Raw genomic sequence first — 20,907 nt, forward strand, 5'->3', positions numbered from 1 at the left:
AAATTAATGACCCATTCAAATACCAATTATTTACACTAGGTTTTCCTTCAGTTAATGAGATTCAACAATTATAATGAACAGTAAGTATTCAATACAAAATAAGTCAACATATCAGTAAGACAAGAAACGTTAAACTGTGACAAGCTATTGGTGCTACAAGTTTCTAGTGCATTAACTGGCATGAAGCAGGAGTGCTTCTAGCCAGCAAAGAACTTTACAAATGCCTTACTAATGCTTGCTTACTTGTGTCTAATTGTTCTGTTGATATATGTTCTTATCATATACAGATCATATTCAGTTGCCGCTTTAAGGACAAGTTGTTGGATATAATTTTATCCAATCTTACAGTATACAATGTGTAAAACAAGAAATAACTGTAGGCATAAATAGTTTTCTTCATGCACAGAGCTGTGCAGGGTTGTGTGTCACTAGTTGTGATTTTAAATATATTCTTAAATTATTTAAAAAAAATGCAAGTACAAGTTACAAGATATGTTGATGGCATTAAGTTATCAAAGTAAAAGCAAGAGGTAACTGAAAAGTTACAGAAAGACATTATAGTAATGAATGACTAGTAATAAAATATTAGATGAAATTTATTGTAAAGTACTGCACAGGAGGAAAAAATAAACCTACTTCATATTCACCAGGATGGGCTTTGAATTAGCTATTAATCACTCGGGACTGAGATCTTGAGGTTATAACAGGCAATTCCTGTGAAACATCAGTTCACTGCTCAATAGTGACAGAAAGGGAATAAAATATTAACAGTTATCAAGAAAAGCGCAGACAACAACAAGCAATTATAACACAAATGCAAAAATCCAGGGAGCAGGGGATAGACATTTGGGTCTGCCCTCTGCAAAAAACGTGAGTCAAATTAGAAAATGTAGAGAGAAAGATGAGCAGGATAATAGCAATTATGTAACCGTCTCTTTTGCATCATGAATAGATTTGAATTCTTCATTCTGAAAAGGAGATTATTAAGGGGCAAATATGATAGGAATCTATAAAATCATGAGAAGTATGCAGAAATTGAACAGGGAATTATTTTTACAGTCCTTTCAAGTACAAGATTTGGAGACCATCAAGTGCACATTTAAAACTGGGAACGTTTCTTTACAAGATACACACTTAAGGAGTGGAAGTGCTTGCTACAGGATGTCATAAATGCTAAACCTAAATGGGCTAAAAAAGCAGGTCTGTAAATTAATCAAAGAAGAACTCATGAGGAGCTACTAAAAACAAAGGTACTACGCATAAATAACAGCTCCTTCAGTCGCAGATTAATGGAGACTGAGAAAGTACTTCTGAGAACCATCAGTAACCATTGTTCTAAGATTCTGTTTTCCCTGGATTACTGTATTTATTGCTGCTAAAAGGACACTGTTGGGCAGACCCTTGCTGACTGACCTGGTATTATGATGATTCTTATGGTCCAGGTCTATGGCTTCAGAATTTGTAGCTATTAAGACTGGAAAGTCTTGATTTAAATACTTTAAATGATGGAACTCCAGAATGTATTCAGGCAAATTATTCCATTGTCCAGTACTTTCATTGTTTTAATTTTTTCCCCTCTGTGTATTCCTGATTTATTTAGGCCTAAATTTTAATCAGTATTCACCTAAGTCTGCAGTCTTCATGATTTTAATATGAATACTGATATCCTCAGACTTCAGTTGTGATAATACTTACAGTGATTTCTAATGTAGCTAAGTATAAGCATATTTTTTTTAAGAAATTTTCTTTTATAAAGATATCAACTTCCAAATCTGAAATTATTTCAATTCTATTATACATAGCATAGGAAATTATCTTCTTTAAGCAGAAAGGAGTATGCACTCAACCAAAAAGAACAGCATCAAAGTTGTTTATATTCCACTTCATCTTAACTTATTATAGATGCACATTACAATCACATATGTTGCAGGTAGCATAACATCATTCCATATTTGACTATACTATTGACAGTCTTAATTTTCTCAAATGGTATTAAAAAATCCAGAAGGCTTTGATCTTAGTAACTTGCAATTTACAAACGTTAAAAATGGAGACCTGATCAAATACATTAAAATATATTACATAGAATACATATAATTACACTTTGAACTGTTTTCTCAACCAGAAGGTTGACTCTCTTTCAACCATTTTTCTCTCAGCAAGAAATTAACCTTCACTGCTGTAAGATCAGATGATTATATACCTTTCAGAACTATTAGCTGACAGTTTATTTGAACTGTGAAACTTAATAAAGAAATAGAAACTGTTCCTAGCTGCTCATTTTAGATTAACTGTTTTCTATCTGTGTCCCAAAGAAAATAACGCTATTGTTTAGAAGCCAGTTTTCAGCTTTTGTCCCTCAATTCTTACAGTCTTCTATGTAAAATTCTAGCTTCATATCTACTTTGAGGGGAACAGCAAGGGAGAAAAAAGTATGTGTTCACTTCTCTGAAAATCCATCAGTGAACAATATAAATATAGGTGAGAAAATAATTTTTTAAAAAGCATCATTAGTACCATTTTTTATTACTCAAACTAACTACAAGATATTAAAGAGCAAAACAATTTTTCTACCCCAGTAAATTGCATTAAATTTTACCAAATAATAGAAAAGTACACCTACTGTCCATTTCCATATACTTTTTGTTATTGAACTATTAATTTTTATTAGCCTGTAAACCCCATATCACATTGTGATACATCATGGGTAACAATGGTACATCAGTTACAAGAAAATGGTAGGACTTCAAAGGGAATATGTAAGACTGTAAAAAACAGTTCATTGCTTACTGCCGGTTTCATTCTTGGTGTAACACAAAACACAGGATTTGTATTTCGCTTCAGGCTTACACAGTACCTTTTTGCACTTAACTGTTTGAGTGTTACTCAGATTAATTTTCATAGGATTTCTTTGAGTTTAATGTTATTATTCTGTCTTACAGATGGATAAACAGAGATATAGAGAGGTTAAGTGCTTTGTGCAACTGATATATACATGCAAATATTTATTCTCCCTTGCTGTTTTTTAAAAAATATTTTTACAGAATGATTTCTGGTTCCTTCTCTCCATTGTTCCTCTTATGTGACAAGAAGTATACACTTAAAAAAAAGGTAAAACAAGGAAAAGGAAGCAATTTGTTTTAAATTCTCACATCCTTTGATTAGCCGTAATTGACACAATCCCACTAAAAAGAGACACACAGTTAGGTATCTCACAGCAGAGGTGTTTCCTTATTGCTAAGTAAATTTTTTGTCTTACGGGGACCAGGAATACTCTGGTATTCCCTTTTAAAAAACAGTTTTCAAAACAGTAGTTGGGGTTCTGACTAATTTATTATCTGTGTAACTATCTATGTTTGACCTCTCTACATAGAAAAGGATATTTTGTTAATTTCTTCAACCCTTGGATATATATTCACATTGCAGGGTGTGACTACATATACACATTACAGTTATTTGAAATTAAGCTATTTACAGCTAGGTTCTATGGAACTTCAGTTGAAGAAGCTGGTTGCTGGCATATCCTCTCATCCTGTACTGTCTTGCATGATGTGCCTTACTGAATAGTATGAACTCATTTAAGCACTATGACTTCTGCCCCTGAAGCTGTATGCTTTTATCAGCAAATTCTATTGTTTCTTATTTGACATCCCATTCATGGAGCAAAATAGATCAGTATATCCCAGAGATGGACTCTTCTCTGAGATACTCCTTTTGGCTTCCTTGGGTTTTAAAACTGCATCTTGGACAAGATTCCCAGCTATAGCTATATAGTTCCCCTGAAGTAGAGAAAATGTTTCAAATACTTGTTAAGTCTGGATCTGCTTTTCACTGTACTTCAGATGTTCTGTTGTTAACACAGAAAGCAAAATCAATTTTTCAAAAGACTTTTTTTTCCATTTTTTTTAATGTTTTCTTTGTGTACACCATTTACATAGACAACGGTTTTAAACTAAAAGAGGGTAGATTTACATCAGATATAAGGAAGAATTTTTTTTTATGATGAGGGTGATGACACACTGGAACAGGTTGACCAAAGAAGTTGTGGATACCCTACCCCTGGAAGTGTTAAAGGTCAGGTTGGACAGGGCTTTGAGCAACCTGCTCTAATGAAAGATGTCCCTGCCTTTGGCAGGGGTGGTGGACTAAATGAACTTTAAAGATCCCTTCCAACCCAAACCATTCTATGATTCTATGACTACACGACTATTTACAAACACAAATGCATTTACAGACTCAGAATTACTGATGGAGATGGGGCAACACCATGCACAAAAATACGGGTATAGATTTACCAACGCTGTTGAAGAGTCTTCAACCATCCCCATAAACAGTAACCAGTGCATCAAATGAGGCATTTCTTCATTTAGATTAGGACTGCTTCCACCTCATATATGGCAAAAGAAAGCTATTCTCTAACTTGGCCATTACCTAAATGATTAAGACCAATGAACCTAACTATGCCACAGAATTAGTGTCTTTTAACAAAAATATTCTCTAATAAAGATTATACTTCCAAATATTAATGCTGTAAAGATTTTTTGTTAATATTGTTGTATCACTTTCTGGTATTTATTTGTTTTTAAAGAGCTACAAGGAATTTATAACAACATGGTTGAGGAAAAGTGTGGTACACTCAATTTCTTGGCCTCCTTTATCAAGAAGATTTCTTACTTGTTTCTAGTGAGTTACATTCTAAGCAAACAAATTAAACTGGGATTATAGATGCACTGAATGTAAAATTTACCACTTTGAATAGGGTCCAGGAAACATTAGTCTAACACTTAGGTGGCCTTATTGTGAAAAGTAGAGATGAATGGATTTAATGAGATTAGTCTAGAACAAGCCTTCACTTTAATTATGAAGTATGGTTTGGGGTTTTTTTTTGCTTTTGGTTTGTTTTTTTAATACAATAATCTTTGGAGGAATAGTTGCCACAAAATAACTAGAAAAAGAATTATGAACATGAGTAATTGTTAAATTTAAAAATCAAAACCATACAGAGTTCTATCTAGTTTTTTATATTAGGAGCCATATTTAAGCATGAGAAAATTTTTAAGTATCATCTTCCTCTTATTCAGGTTAATTTCTAATTAGATGGATGAAACTATAAAATACTATTCATAACTACAGAAAGCAAGAAAAAGAAAAATACTAATCGTTAGAAGTAAGTTATATAATAAAATTACGTTATCTTCTTTCCTACACTAAGGACAGATAGAAAATCATTAAAAACTTTTCTAAACAAGGTACAGAAGTTGAATATATCCTTTTTCCCAACAAGTTCATCCTCCCACACAAATATGTTTTCTAAAACTTGAAGCACTTATTTTCATATGATCATTTATATGATTACAACACATATTGTGATCACCCAACTCTAATTCCCACAGTCTAATTACATCCCTAGTCAATAGAAAACTGAAAAAAACCCCAGACAGATTAACTTAAAATAGCTTTTTTAAAGTATTCTTAATAGGAAAATATATTTTCCTTTTTATTATTATAATTGGTAAAAAAATAGTGCTAAGAAGAAATTCAGTGATCAAATGCATTTTAAGGCTCACGGAAGCTGGTATTCATATTTTTAGATATTTAATCGATATCTCTAAGTTAGGGTCCTATTAATATTAGGTAACTGAGCCAGCCTTAAATTGAAGGAGTTGTCTATCTTTGTACAGTAGTTTTAGAAATACTTTATGCCAATTTGCTTATAATTTCTCAATAAAGTTATTAAAGATAGATGGGAGGAATATTAATATAACTACTTAGCCACACAAATCACCAGAAAACTCTTGCCCTATACAGGCTTGCCAGAACATGCTTATTTAATTCAAGTATTTATGTTAGGCATTAATCTTGTAAATTTAATTTATTTCAAGTATTAGAGACGCATTCTGACTTTTTGCTTTAGTTTAAGATAAAATATGTATTCATGTTTCTAAGTCATTATTAAGAAAATCAGCAGTGAGAATTAAGACAACGAGAATAAGCAGATGTAAGTAAATTACTGAAGATAACGAAGGGAAGGGAATGTTTCTTTTCTTAGTATCCAGGTATTAAAACCAATTTCTTATCATTGTATTGTCCCTTGTATTTTATTGCTCCATTTCTTAAAAATCTCAGATCACCTTGAGGATCCTGGGATTTGAGGCATAATATGCATGTGTACATTGCATGCTCTGTGGTCACTTCTTTTGTTCCTTTTATGAACAAAAATGAGCGGAAGAAGTTAAAAGAAGCAGAGCTTAGGAGGCAATTGCCCTGCTACTACAAAAGTGTTCTGAGCTCTGTCTATGTCTTGGAAATGTGAAGCTAATGAATTGCTAATCTTGAGCATGGGCAGCACTTTCTAGTCCTGCTTCACTGCTTTCTTATACAATTGCTTATTTGCTTTTAGCAAACAAATTTCAATCACACTTTTATAGCATCTGACTGTTTAAGCAAGTTTTTGTGGAAAGAGAGAGGAGTATACTGGTAAAACATCTGAATTTTGTTTATTGCTTATTTTTACATTACAGTCTCTGAACTGAAAAAGAAAAAAAAAACATGCCTGCAACTTTTTGTTGTCTTCCTGTAGATCTTAACAGTATCCTATATATAGCAGAAGGAATATCACTAGAGATGGCAGATCAAGAAAAATTATTTTTATTGATGGTTCTTGGGACCGTAATCAAAAACCATTCATAAAACTGTTATCTCCAAAGACACAAACAACATGAAGTTCAACTTAGTTGCACTCTACAAACCTCTTCACTATAGTTCTCGCAAGAACTGATTTTTCAATGTAAGAAAATTATAACAACAAAAAAGTAGCAAGGGAACATGGAATTGGCTAATGAGGTATTTAAACAAGGTGCCTAAATCTGAAGGCTGGTCTCACCTTAATAAATTTGTAGTTAAGTTTCTCTCTAATACTTATGTAGGGACGACAGGGACACTAACCTCTTAAGTAATACACATAACAGAAGGAATAAACAATTTTAACTCTGGAGGAATAATAATAGTAATGGTAATAGTAATAATCCAATGTTACTTGAGGCACAATTAAGAAAAAAATCTTGTTAAGATACCAGGTTTAATTCAAGCCAGCTTAATAATTAAGTAATAAGGGTTCTAGATTTAATGGAAAAGTCACTTTGAAAAAGCTGTTTGGTTCTTCAATCACCTCTCAGCTAATTTAGAGCTACTAATTAAAAGTACAACAGCTTTCTGAGTATAATAATTATCTTTTATTATCCTACTAGTAAATGTTATTGTTTAGATCAGATGATTCATCAGTTCATTCATCTGAAACAAATTATCACTTCAGCTTACTGAATCGTGTGGATGAAATTAATACTTGAATAATTATTTTTAATTTTCATTAGGAGGATAAAACAAAACAACTCCCAGTGGAAAATAAGAAAATAAAATTAGGAAGCATTGAAAAATTCCTTCATATTAATTATCAAAAGGTATATAAAGAAAACCTGTGAAAGAAAAAAATGAAAATATTCCAGCCATTTGATATCTGTAAATAGGAGAAACAGGACTTCATCAATACAATCCCTGAAGTAGATGTAACCATTTATCAGAGTTTCCAGTCTGGCAACAGATGTGTTGCCAGTCTGCCTCAATCTATAACTAAAATGTGAACTCAAAACTTAAAGGAATGTTTCAAAGTGAAAAGTTTCAAGACCTAAATGAGAAACTTCTTTGTTTGTGGAGAAAGCAAATCTTGTATTAACTATAAACTTCTCATTTTATTTTTAGCAGAACTTAAACACAGAAGTGAGAAAGAAAGAATGCATCCTAAATACAATGAGAATATTATTATTGAGTTTTTATTTTCTTATTGAAATTACTATATTTTCATTATTTTAGTTAATAAATATAATAATTAATTTTAATATTATAAACTTGTATGAATTAATTACTCTCTTTTAATTCATGTTAGTTTCTCTGCATTTATCAAAGTGTCATCAGTGAAAATGCTTTATAATCCTGGGTGATTGTCTTCATCTACAATCAACATTAGAATACCTTGTTTTTCCTTTCAGCTGAGGATTTTACCACACATTTCAGTACATATAACAATGATTTGAATTTTCAATACTAAAAGTTTCACTCATGAACAAAACTAGGTGACTTACATTTTTGAGGTTCATTATTACAATCACACCACTCCTTTGGTCTCTATTTTCTAGTGCACTTCCTATTTCTGTTCAATTCAGAGTCTGATCTTTTAAACTACCATAAAAATCATTAAATGCTGATATTTAGACACCTCCTTCATCCCTAAGATGAAAATAAAATTTATTCTCCTTGCATATAACAGAAAGATGCTAAATCTTAGCATGAGCTAAGACTTCTCAGATCTAGTTTTGGACAGTATGACAGGAAATGAAAACACCAGAGAAATCAGACTGAAAATCTCACTGATAGTATGACACAACATTAGGTTGCAACTACCTAGCTTTCATTCATACAACCCCCCCCCCCCAAAAAAAAAACAAAAGCTCAAAAAAGGAATATTTTGACCTTCCAAAAGTCCAAATGGAAAAAATGACAAGAAAATTGAAATATCATATGTATTAAAGTACAGATTGGGACTCTTTTGAAATGCTAAGAATATTTGTATTTTAGCAATAACTAAATTAATAAATAAGTCCAAACCCAAAAGTTAAGTACCTGAAAAGTTCATAACTATGAGACTATCTTCAGGAAAGAGCTTTGCCAAGTGAATAAGAAGACCATTCCCAAAAATAAAAAAGGAAATAGAAACAAAAAGAGAAGTCATATTACATTAATACAAGACACTTGTGTTCCTCTTCCACATTAACATACTAATTCTGACTGATCTGATTTAAACAGGGTGATATAAACTCACCCAAGAAGGAAGTTTCAATCATTTACCAGCAGTCCTGGCTAATGGGGGAGGTTCCAGTTGACTGGAAGTTAGCAAATGTGATGTCCATCTACAAGAAGGGCCAGAAGAAGGATCTGGGGAACTACAGGCCTATCAGTCTGACCTCGGTGCTGGGGAAGGTTATGGAGAAGATCAGCTTGAGTGCCATCACGTGGCACGTACAGGACAACCAGGTGATCAGGCCCAGTCAGCATGGGTTTATGAAAGGCAGGTCCTGCTTAACTAACCTGCTCTCCTGCTGTAACAAGATGGCCCGCTTAGTGGATAAGGGAAAGGCTCTGGATGTTGTTTACCTGGAGTTTACACTGTTAATTTACTCCACATCCAGTTTACACCTGGAGTTTTTACACTGTTTCCCACAGCATTCTCCTGTAGAAACTGGCTGCTTTTGGCTTGGACGGGTGTACTCTCTGCTGAGTAAAAAACTGGATGGATGGCCAAGCCGAAAGAGTGGTGGTGAATGGAGTTAAATCCAGTTGGTGGCTGGTCACAGGTGGTGCTCCCCAGGGGTCAGTACTGGGGCCAATTGTGCTTAATATCTTTATCAATGATCTGGACGAGGGCATCGAGTGCACCCTCAGTAAGTCTGCAGATGACACCAAGTTGGGCAGGAGTGTTGATCTGCTTGAGGGTAGGAAGGCTCTGCAGAGGGATCTGGGCAGGCTGGATCAATGGGCTGAGGCCAACTGTTTGAGGTTCAACAAGGCCAAGTGCTGGGTCCTGCACTTGGGTCACAACAACCCCATGCAGCACTACAGGCTTGGGGAAGAGTGGCTGGGAAGCTGCCTGGCAGAAAAGGACCTGGTGGTGTTGGTTGACATCTGGCTGAATATGAGCCAGCAGTGTGCCCAGGTGGCCAAGAAGGCCAAGAGCATCCTGGCTAGTATTCAGAAACAGTGTGGCCAGCAGGACGAGGGAAGTGATTGTCCCCCTGTACTCTGCACTGGTGAGGTTGCACCTCAAGTACTGTGTTCACTTTTGGACCCCTCACTACAAGAAAGACGTTGAGGTGCTGGAGCGTGTCCAGAGAAGGGCAACAAAGCTGGTGAAGGGTCTAGAGCACAAGTCTTTTGAGGAACAGCTGAAGGAACTGGGGTTGTTTAGTCTGGAGAAAAGGAGGCAGAGGGGAGACCTTATGGCTCTCTACAACTACCTGAAAGGAGGTTGTGGTGAGGTAGGTACTGGTCTCTTCTGTCAGGTGGTTGGAGATAGGACGAGAGGAAATAGCCTCAAGTTGTGGCAGGGGAGGTTTAGATTGGACATTAGGAAAAATTTCTTTACTGAAAGGGTTATCAAGCATTGGAACAGGCTGCCCAGGGAAGTGGTGGAGTCACCATCCCTGGAGGTATTTAAAAGACGTGTAGATGGGGCACTTAGGGACATGGTTTAGTGGTGGACTTCGCAGTGTTAGGTTAATGGTTGGACTTGATGATCTTAAACGTCTTTTCCAACCTAAATGATTCTAGGATTCTATGAAAAAGAAGAGAAAGGTAGATCAGTAGCATAAGATTATAAATAAAAATAAGCATGCTTATCTTAGAGGTATGTTAAACTAATGTAAGGTTTTAACTGTTTACTTTGATCTTAAAATTTAATTTAAATTTAAATATTTAATTGGACAGGACATACAAAATGAAGACATGAGCTTTCTCTTAAAATACTGTTTCCTGTAAATTATCAGACATTGGTCAACAACACTTACACCAAATAACCACCAAAGTCATATTATTAAAAGATTTACCCTCTCTATACAACACAATATGAAGCCTCAACATTTTTAATAATTCTTAATAGTATATGTTAATATTTTGAGGATTTTTACTATTCTCCTGATGAGGCTGTTTCCTCTCGTCTTATCTCTTGTTACTTGGGAAAAGACGGACACCTCCTCAGCTGAAAGTATAGAAAAGAAGGTATGGCCAAAACAGTCTGCTTAAGTATCCACAGTCCTTTGTAGAAACTGGGAAAGGGAAAAAGGAGGAAGAGAGTAGGAGGAACAGATGGTTTGGAGAAACAAGAGTTTGACTTAGTGATTCAATCATGAAAAGAAACCTCACAAAAAACAGTTTTTCTAGAAACCTATTTCTGATTTACTATGATAACTTATAGCGGTGCAAGTGGTTGTTCACCATCACATATATTTAAAAATGACAGGTCTACACAAGCCTCAAGTATTAAAGCAAAAAGCAGAGGCTCATCCAATGTTACATTTAATACATCCACTGTCAGAGTGGAATTTGGGCTGTGATCATCACAACAAGAGCACCACACCACTCAATGACGTATAATCCCAAATATATTTACAAAGCAGGGTGGATAATGTAGTGGATAGAAGTAGGTAATGATAGTCTTAAGACTTCTGTTCTATGACATATATATAACTTCACACTCACACTGGCCAAGACACCAGCTCCTCTGGTCAAGCTGTGATTGGTACCATAAATGCAGGGAAACAGAATATTTGCCACCAACGCTTGACATGTCTGAGTCTTGCCTGGTATCCTGATACCATACATACCATTTCTACCTGTCCTGGTTTCAGTTGGGATAGAGTTAACTGTCTTCCTAGTAGCTGGTGCAGTGCTATGTTTTGTGTTCAGTATGTGAAGAATGTTGATAACACACTGATGTTTTCAGTTGTTGCTCAGTAGTGTTTAGACTATAGTCAAGGATTTTTCAGCTTCTCATGCCCAGCCAGGGCACCTGACCCAAACTGGCCAACGGTGTATTCCATACCATGTGACGTCCCATCTAGTTTAGGAACTGGGAAGGCGGGGGGGGCAGGGATTCGCCGCTCGGGGACTGGCTGGGTGTCGGTCGGCGGGTGGTGAGCAATTGCCCTGCGCATCATTTGTACATTTCAATCCTTTTATTACTACTGCTGTCATTTTATTTGTGTTATCATTATCATTATTAGTTTCTTCTTTTCTGATCTATTAAACTGTTCTTATCTCAACCCAGGAGTTTTACTTCTTTTCCTGATTTTCTCCCCCATCCCACTGGGTGGGGGGGGAGTGAGTGAGCGGCTGCGTGGTGCTTAGTTGCTGGCTGGGGTTAAACCACAACACTACCTTAGGGCAACTCTTTCACAAGGTTTAGTTGTGTGTTTTTTTCTTCTTTTCTGCACATTCTGGAATAATTTTATCTGTTAGACCTGGACAGATGTGGTACAGATGTCTTTTACCTGAGCAGTGTTTTTGGGTAGGTCTCACCCCATGACAATAACAAAGTTTGTGTTTGTCTTTTTTTTTCCCCAGTGCATGTAACACCCATATAATCAGTTAGAGCTGGGCAAGTCTCATTAGCCGAGTGTTGCTTTCAGGGAGGCTTTACCCTTAGACAACATACATACGTGCATGCATGCGTGTGTGTGTATATATGTGTGTATCCATACATATGCATATACACTACTTTTCCTGTTCTTCCACCACCTCTTCTGCTATTTATCCCTTGTAATCATTGAATGATATGGTCCTCTGCCATTCTCCTGCCTAACTGACATACCGCAGGTGGAAACTATCAGAAACAATAGGACTATCATCCTTCATTGGCTTTGCACACCTGCCTCCAAAACAGAAATTCAACATCTTTTCTAAGTAGCAACTCAAAGCAATTTCCTCTCCTCCAATAGCCATATTTTGACAGGTTTTAATGACTTCTCAAAATACGTTTCAAATTCTAAACTCTTATAAAAAGGGTTTTTTTGCCACAAAATGTGTGCAAGAGCCTGGCTTCCAAGTTTGTTTTTTTTTTTTTCTTGGAGGATTTAATCACATTTTCCTGAAATTTACTGATGTTAACAGAGTAGATGCAATTCAGCTCTATCCCAAGTTTAACTATAATATTCCTTTTTAAATGACTATAAATAAGTTATTGGATACAAACAGCAAACATCTAAAAACCCCAACCTTTCTTCAGTAAAACAGAGTGCTCAGAGATTCTGTTTAAGAGTGCGGAATAATTACACATTTCTGCATTCAGGACTGCAATTGGAAAAAACACAAAGCAAAGTTTAGTGAGGATTGCAAACACTTTTTTATTTGTTTTCTAAGCAAAGGTAATTACAGGGAAATCACTGAAAGAAATCCTGAATCTTTGAAGATTCTATCTGTGTACACAGTGGTGAACACAAACATCTGAGTCAATATAGTTAAGCTTACTTGAGAGGGGAATAGTTTATATCCAAAGGAGTATAATGAAGAGGAAAGGTGAGAAGTATGGATTATAACTACATGAGCAGGGCCTAATACTGAAAAGTTTTATAAGTAGAAGACTTTTGTAAAAGGATTTTTTGCAGTTCCCTGATCCTAGCCTGATCCTAACAAACTCCTTCCCTGAAACACAGCATAATACTTCAAGATGGAAATTTAGCAATGGTCACCATGACTCCTCACAGATTCCCTGGCCAGGGTTCTCTGTCTTTTACTGCCAACGAGTGAAACTTCTGTATCAGGGAGTAGGCACTTGGAGATTCCTCAGTTGTTCTGTTAGGATGACTTTCCTATTGATTTTTGCAGCTACAAAGGTGGGAAAATGTTGGGGGGGGGGGGGCACGAGAAAGAAAGGCCTGATCTAATGGCCTGTATCTACTGATTACTGAAAATATATTTACCTTCAAAAATTTTCAGGTGATTTAAAAGAAAAGCAATGCTATTTATGAACAACTAAGTAATGATGACTATTCATTCTTTTTATGAAGCCAGGAAGAGTTATTTCCAGAACTTAGTATCTGAGCTATAAGGCCAAATCTGCCAATCTCCCTAGTAGAACACCATTTTCTTAGATGAGGTCTAGACTGGTTTGTGGGGCTGGTGTGATTTGCATTTTTAATAATTTTGTATAGCCCATTAGTTAAAGAACTAGGTGAGTAGAGTTTTAGACTTTCTTTAGCCTCAGGGAAATTGAAACCTAATTCATTTCTATCATCTGAGAAGTGTACCCTATCAGACAAACTATATCTTGTTCTACATAGAAGTACTGTTAGCCTTTCCAGATGTCTGTGGATTTTATGCAGTCATATATGCAAAATTAATGTTTCTACAAGAATCACAAGCTGTAAGAGCTCTTTTTTCCATCAGGAAAGACTGATGTAACCACTTTATCTTGCTTATTTTGTTATCTGTAGTTCCTACGAATGAAGAGCAGAATTATAAATCTCCACAGCCTAGCTAATTCTTGAAGAGTCAGGCTCTCCAAAGAGAGCTAACCAGCTCTCTTCCTGGCTTCATATGCAGCTAAGTGAATTCTGAGGTGGACTGTGGCCTTGTTCCAACAGGAGGAATGAGGAAGGCTCCCATCTAGTGCAGACATTTGGGGGGCGGGACCGGATGCTTCTGAATCTCAGAAGTCTGCTGTTCAGAAGTAAGCCATTTTGCACCACCTAATCAATGCTGGCCAGGCTTGAAGAGTGAGAAAGCAGTTTTTTCACTTATCCAGAGATTAAGAGTAAAAATGACACCTTCATTATTAATATAACTTTACGCTAAAAGGACCTAATCAATGGTAATGCAAGCTTTTGGTATTGTGCTGCTAAAGTACTTCAACCCTGTCCTAAGAAGTGAATCTAACAAAAAAGCAGAATTGTTCAGAAAATCTGCCACCACTCAGTCTCCTCCTCAGGATAGTAACATGTATTGGAAAGCATGTAAGTGACAAATGTAACGTAGTCTGTCCTCTGTCATTTGGAATCAGGAACCCAGGCTAATTTCAGCTACTTTTGTAACAACCTTTTTTGTGAACAAGGTTTGATAATTAAATATTTGCAGCAGCTGGATTCACATGGCTCAGAAAAAAAAAACACAAAAAAACCTTTAGAAATCTTTCATCAATTCATTGGCATTATAGTCAAATTATTTTACTTATTGTGCAGCCATAAATTTCTTCGAAGACCACAGATGTGGTCTCACCATCATTCCACTTTGTTATTAGGCTATTAAAAAGACAGCTATACTGTTGCCATATCTTTACAGTCAAACTTGATAGCTTAAGCTATTTAGTGGTCTGTATTAAATTAGTCATTATTATATTCAAAAAACATTAATATTTGAGCCAAAACTAATCATTTTTATTGAAAAAATCTAAAAGCAGCATTGAAAAAGTGACTTCAAATCATATTAAGCAACTAAAATAGTAAATCTCTTGAAATTTTATTTCAAAAATACATTGAATAGTTTGAACTCCTTTAAAAGTCACCCTTTGGTGACTTTTTCATTGGCATCTGCTTACTTGGCAAGCATGTTAAGCACTGAACCAATGAATGAAATACTCCCCAGCTGTGAGTTTGCGTATATAAAACCTGCCAGTCCTTCCTCTCATAAACTTAGGAGATTCATAGATAAGTGGAAAAGTGATGTGAAATGACCTTCTGGTACTTCTTTAAATTATATAGTCAGCATCTGAATGACAGGAACTTGGCCTTGAATTAGAAAAGCAAACCAGAAGTTAATAGTTTTACAACTAACACTCACCTCTATTCTCCCAAAATCTTAGACTGCAATCTCCAGCTATTTTATGGCAAGCAGGTAGCACAGTAATTCATGTGTACTTAACAGTATGATAAAGAGTATATTCACTATCTACCAGATATCTTCACCATACAATATATCGGTACTAGCCTATTCATATCTGAATTAAGTAGTTAGTATTATTGCTCTGTGTTTGAAATACAATGAAAAATAAAAATCCTTGGCACCACCTTGTTAAAACTTGCAAAATATTCTTCAAAGAAAGAAATTTTTACATCAGTGGGAAAATAATTTCCTAGTTTACGTATGTAACCTAAATTCTTGCACTATAATTCATTTTATACAAAACTCTGAAAATATTTATATTTTAAGTAGCACTTTAAGGTGCATTTATTTTTTATTCTGGAGAATAAAATACTTAATACTTGCTAAAAAAAAATAAAAAAAATATTTCCAGCATATAACTAATCCTGCCTTTCATTTTCTTTTTCCAGATGACAATATAAATCCATTACGTATTCATTGTGTAGACAGGCTATAAGCCATGGCTTCCTGTTCCTGTAGAATATCTAACATAATGCAGTCCATCACCTGAAATTCTTCTTGAGTATGTGATCTAACAACATTTAAACAAGCAGGGATGTTATTGTTTAATATACACTTAATAAGAAGACACAGATTTTGTTTGCTTCCAGTATCAGATTTCAAAGATTTGAGGATGAGGAATCACTAAGTAAAGCTTGAACTTGCATCATCTGAGCTCAAGCCCCTAAATGGCTGCTAACTGAAACATATCTGAAATTGCCAGCCTTACCACATACTCACAAGATAAAATTATGAAGCTATGTGTGTGCAACGTGACTGCTGGATGGATGTAGATTATGCTAGCAGCAATGTTCTCTAATTCATTTAACCCATGATAGCTGCCAGAACAAATATGACAAAAGGAAGCTGTGCTGTTTATTTTACACTACAAAGAATTTAACTCCTTCCAAAAATTGCAGATAGATGTTTTAGATTGGACAAATCATGCCATAGGAATATGTATCTCTGTTGATTAAAGCAAACATCTGAATGGCTTAGACTAGATATCCAATGTCTATAGTTAGGTACCTAAATAAAACAAGAGGAAACATATTCCAACAAAGGGTTAAATTACATGTATACAGACCTATTTGCTTGGAAAGGTGGGATGACTTACTGTCTATAAAATACGTGGTACAAGCTGAACCATTGTCCCTTTCTCCTGAAATTAGTATCTTGAGCCTTTATACAATTGGGCATATAAGCATTTGGAGCAGTCTTTGTGGTTTCACTCCATTTTGCTAACAAGTATTCATTGTTAGGACAGTGCAGTCCCACTGACTTTGAAGTGGTTGCTTCTATTAAAACATGGTAAGAACAAGAATAAGATTCCTGCCTATGGTAGCATTTTGATATTTCAGATCATCCTCTATCATCTGAACCTCCCATTCAGCCAACTATTGCTTAATTCAATAATTGCTTAGTTCATTAGGTTAAATATTAGGTTAAAATATTAAAGCTAGATATTCAGCCAGAGATTTCCATCCATTTTAATTTAAGATGGAGAGTTAAATCCTCCACATTCTAAAAATGTCAGTCCATACATGTCTGCCACATTTCTTAAATGAAAGTAAGATGTACACAGCAGAGATGATGGATTCAAGTTATTAAAAGCAAATGTTTTACTTTAACGCAGCTAAGTATTATCATAAATACCATTTGGTTCTTACTCCTTCTTGATGCGAGGTTGTCATTTGGGACACTCTGCTACTTATGATCTGTCCTTGCCTATCTTTTTTTCTTTCCAAATGTAAACTGAGTTTGAAATCAAATCTAACAGTACTGAAATAACTCTAGTGTGACACAGCTTTTAAGCTGTCTAACAATTCTAGATGCAGTGAGCTGTCTAACAGAAAACACATGTTGACAATATTGTTTTCTCAATGTGTGTCTTCACTGGCAGAATAAAAGTCGTACATGTACCTTCCAGTATTTGCAAAAAATTACTCTTTCAAAGATAATGATCATTATCATCATCATCATCATCATCATCATCCCAAACCCCTGCTGTTTGGCTCTATTTGTTTCTTCTTTCTGTTGCTTATTTACAATAATTCAGGGCTATCTCATAACATAGAAATTCAAGAAAAGACACAAGGAAAAGCTGAAAATGGTATAACTGTATGATAGAAAGGTGTCTGTGAATACAAGCCAGTTATTCAAGAATTGAAGAGAATAGTGGATTTTAACTTCCCTGTTTATAGTAAGCAAACTGGGTCTACCTTCATTGCCAAAAATCTAAGAAATCTTGTCACAAAATGTCATGCTTATCAATAAAGTGCTTGTCATTTTTTTAATATTATATCTTGCTATACATGTAAAACAAATGTACAGTCTCCATGAAAACTAGACATTTTCCCAATTACATACATGCTTTTTAGCTTCTTTGTAAGAAAAAAGAGCTCCAATCTACATTTCATACTTTTTGATGGCCACTGAGAATCGATACTTAATTTTCTGATAGCATAGCTCATAAACCACACTTTTGTACCTTACTGTGTATATCCAATCTATCTTTTTGCTCTAACAGAAAGGAAAGTCATTTGCTGAGGCAAGTTGATACAAAATTTATTTTACTGTTAAAAATACTAAATTAAATGGAAGTATAGACGACACCGTTATGCAGAGCAAAGCATGCAAATTAATTCATGTGCATCAGGAAAACAAAATAAAATCTTAAACATCTGCATTTTAATTGTAACCAGTGCTGGATTTCAGTGTTGAACAATTAATGATCATTACACCATTTTAAAATATCAGTGGGAGATTGTCAAAGAAGATGAGCCTTCCATGTTTACAAAAGATTTTGCCTGTGGCATACTGTGTACTTTTGTGAATCATTTATCTTCTAGCTTAAACCTGTCATGGTATGAAATATTGCAACTATGATTCTGCATGACAGAATAATGAAACACTGAAAAAAAGTCGACACTGCAATGACTTTTCCACATAATTTTGGGCTTGAGAAACTGAAAAGCTGCACATGAAATAGCTTTCCTTTTCACTCCATCAAAAACTAATCCAGGCCAATGAGTTCTCTGCTACACACTGAACATGGTCTTCCATTGTTTGTGTTTTTTTCTATATTGATCTGGTTTAGCTTTTTTTTTAACCTGTGGTCTATTATAACATCTTATATACTGTATTAGATGCCAAAATAGTTCCTCAGGAGGTTCCATTCAGCAAATATTTGAATGTTAGGTATCACATTGCAAGTTGGAGCCATAGGGAAGATTACGGAAGAAGAGGTTTTGCTGTTTTCTTTAGGAAAATGACTTTAAATTATTTTATGTCAGCAGCTTTGCTGGAGTACCCCTTCATTCTCCAACCAGCTTGTTTCAACTCTTTGTTGCTGTGAATAATCTCTGACAAATCTACATGTCATGATGCACATTAGCAGGTGAATTCAAGATGAAATCTGGTGTCTTTATTCACAAAGGCCGGCATTTTTGGGGGACCATCTTGTCAGTGAGTGATCCCTACACAATCATTATCAAGCACTGCAAGTGAAGACACTTTTCTTAATGCAATGTCTTCTATCAGGACCCAAAATAATATAGTTACAGGTAATAATTTCCTAAAACTGATCTTAAAGAGCTCAGCATTAAAATTTATGGCTATCCTTCTCTGCAACTGTACTTGAATATATTGTGATGGGACAGAGATGAAAGCTATTAGAAAAAACACATTCATCACATAAATCTTTAAAATTTCAGATGGAGACAAATAATTATCTTGAGTGTAGAAAACTTAGGTTAAATCGATTGTCAAAATTACTTTGACTTTCTTAATGGTTGTTCCTGGAATGATTTTAATAAAAATAGATTAGAGAAAGGGCATGGGTCAGAAAAATACCCATATTAATAATTTACCAAAAAAAATACACCACTGTATAATTCAAACAAAGATTCATATTTTAAAATTTGAGCTTTTGAGTGCAAGGAATTCTGCTCCCTATTACCATAAGAGTATCATTGAAAAAAAGCAGTTAAAATTGAAATACTTGTTTTGGCCTATTCAACATGTCATGTCATCCTCATGTTTGAATGGCTACTGCCAGATATGTTTTTTACCTTTCAACACACAAGAATTCTTGTTTTCTGTGTTCATGAAAATGGATTAAATACTTCCAGACATGTTCTCAGGTACCCGGCATAATTGCCAAAATATGCTGTTTAAACACAAGAAAAAGAGTAAAGGTCTATCCTGAGGTAGGACAGCCAAAGAGCTCGAGAGAAATGACAGATACTCTATCATAATCATATCCCCAACATATTCCTGAATCCTTGGATGGCAGGGTTAATCATGTCTAAACCATGATTTTCCTTCATTGTATCAGCATTATTCTTTTTTTGTATAAGCACTGTGAAAGGGTCAAACAGAATTCCTTGATACTGTTCTTAATATGCTTAGCATGTAAAGAAAATGAGTATTTGTCAAATTATTCCTAGTAACTATGCAGAGCAGAGGGATTTTTCCCCATTTTCATGTCTTCCTTTGGGAATTCTGTCTTTATTTACAGAATTACAAAAGTACATTTCCATCCAGAATGTCAAAGATATGAAGTACAGAGCATTAACATTTTAAAGCCTTTATTGTAGTAATTTTAACTCTTTACATGTTGACATCTGTGTCATAAACTAAGAAGTATCAGATTTGATGGAAATGGGAGGACATAATCTTTCCAGTTTATCTAGAACAAATTAGCCAGGTCAAAAGCATTTGATTGTTAACACCTAGAAATAAATCAAGAATTGTGCAAATGTGTTTAATTTTTTCTGAACATTCTAGAGGAATAAGTAGAGATTCCCATGGCTTAGAAGACAATACTTTTAAAACCTGTTTAATTTGTAGTAGCTGATGCACTTCTATGCTATACTTAAGAACAAATTATTTGGATATTAAGTGAGTTCAGTCATCATGAGTATGGCAGATGGATATACAGCAGTTCAAGCATTGCCTTTAATTTGGATAAAATGTTTGCAGAATCAACATGAAGGATGATTAATAAATACCCATCCCCATCCCCAGGCACCTGTTATTTGACTAACTGAAATGTGAGCAGTGGATCAAAATAAAGTCCTACTTATCCAAGCATAAATCTGAAGCATGGATATTTAAAGAATAAATGATATTCAGTATGTAGCATACTGCTTACCAAGGAGTTGAACTGAACAACAAACTATCAGCTGTCATCATAGGCATCGTTTAATAATAAAGTGAGATAAAATAATTAATAAATCCAGAGAGATAAAACAGTGCTGTAAAAGCCCTGTCTTTTTGTGGGGCAGAAGAAATCCTTAAGAGATTCATCTAGTCATCAGAAAAAATGTTAGGATGGGAGTGAAGTTTTGATGGAGGATCTGGGAATCAACAAAAACCAGACAGACGCATGCTGCTCTAATTTCATTCCTCAGGAAAGACTATGCCATTGCCTCATCATGCAGA

General features: G+C 35.0%; 1 protein-coding gene across 3 annotated transcripts in view; it reads right to left on the reverse strand.

Moving 5' to 3' along the window:
* Nucleotides 1-20,907, reverse strand: part of CSMD3 (CUB and Sushi multiple domains 3) — a 749,348-nt gene that overhangs the window by 157,968 nt on the left and 570,473 nt on the right. The window lies entirely within an intron of this gene.

Source organism: Buteo buteo, chromosome 3, assembly GCF_964188355.1.
Source record: "Buteo buteo chromosome 3, bButBut1.hap1.1, whole genome shotgun sequence".
NCBI classification, from domain to species: Eukaryota; Metazoa; Chordata; class Aves; order Accipitriformes; family Accipitridae; genus Buteo; species Buteo buteo.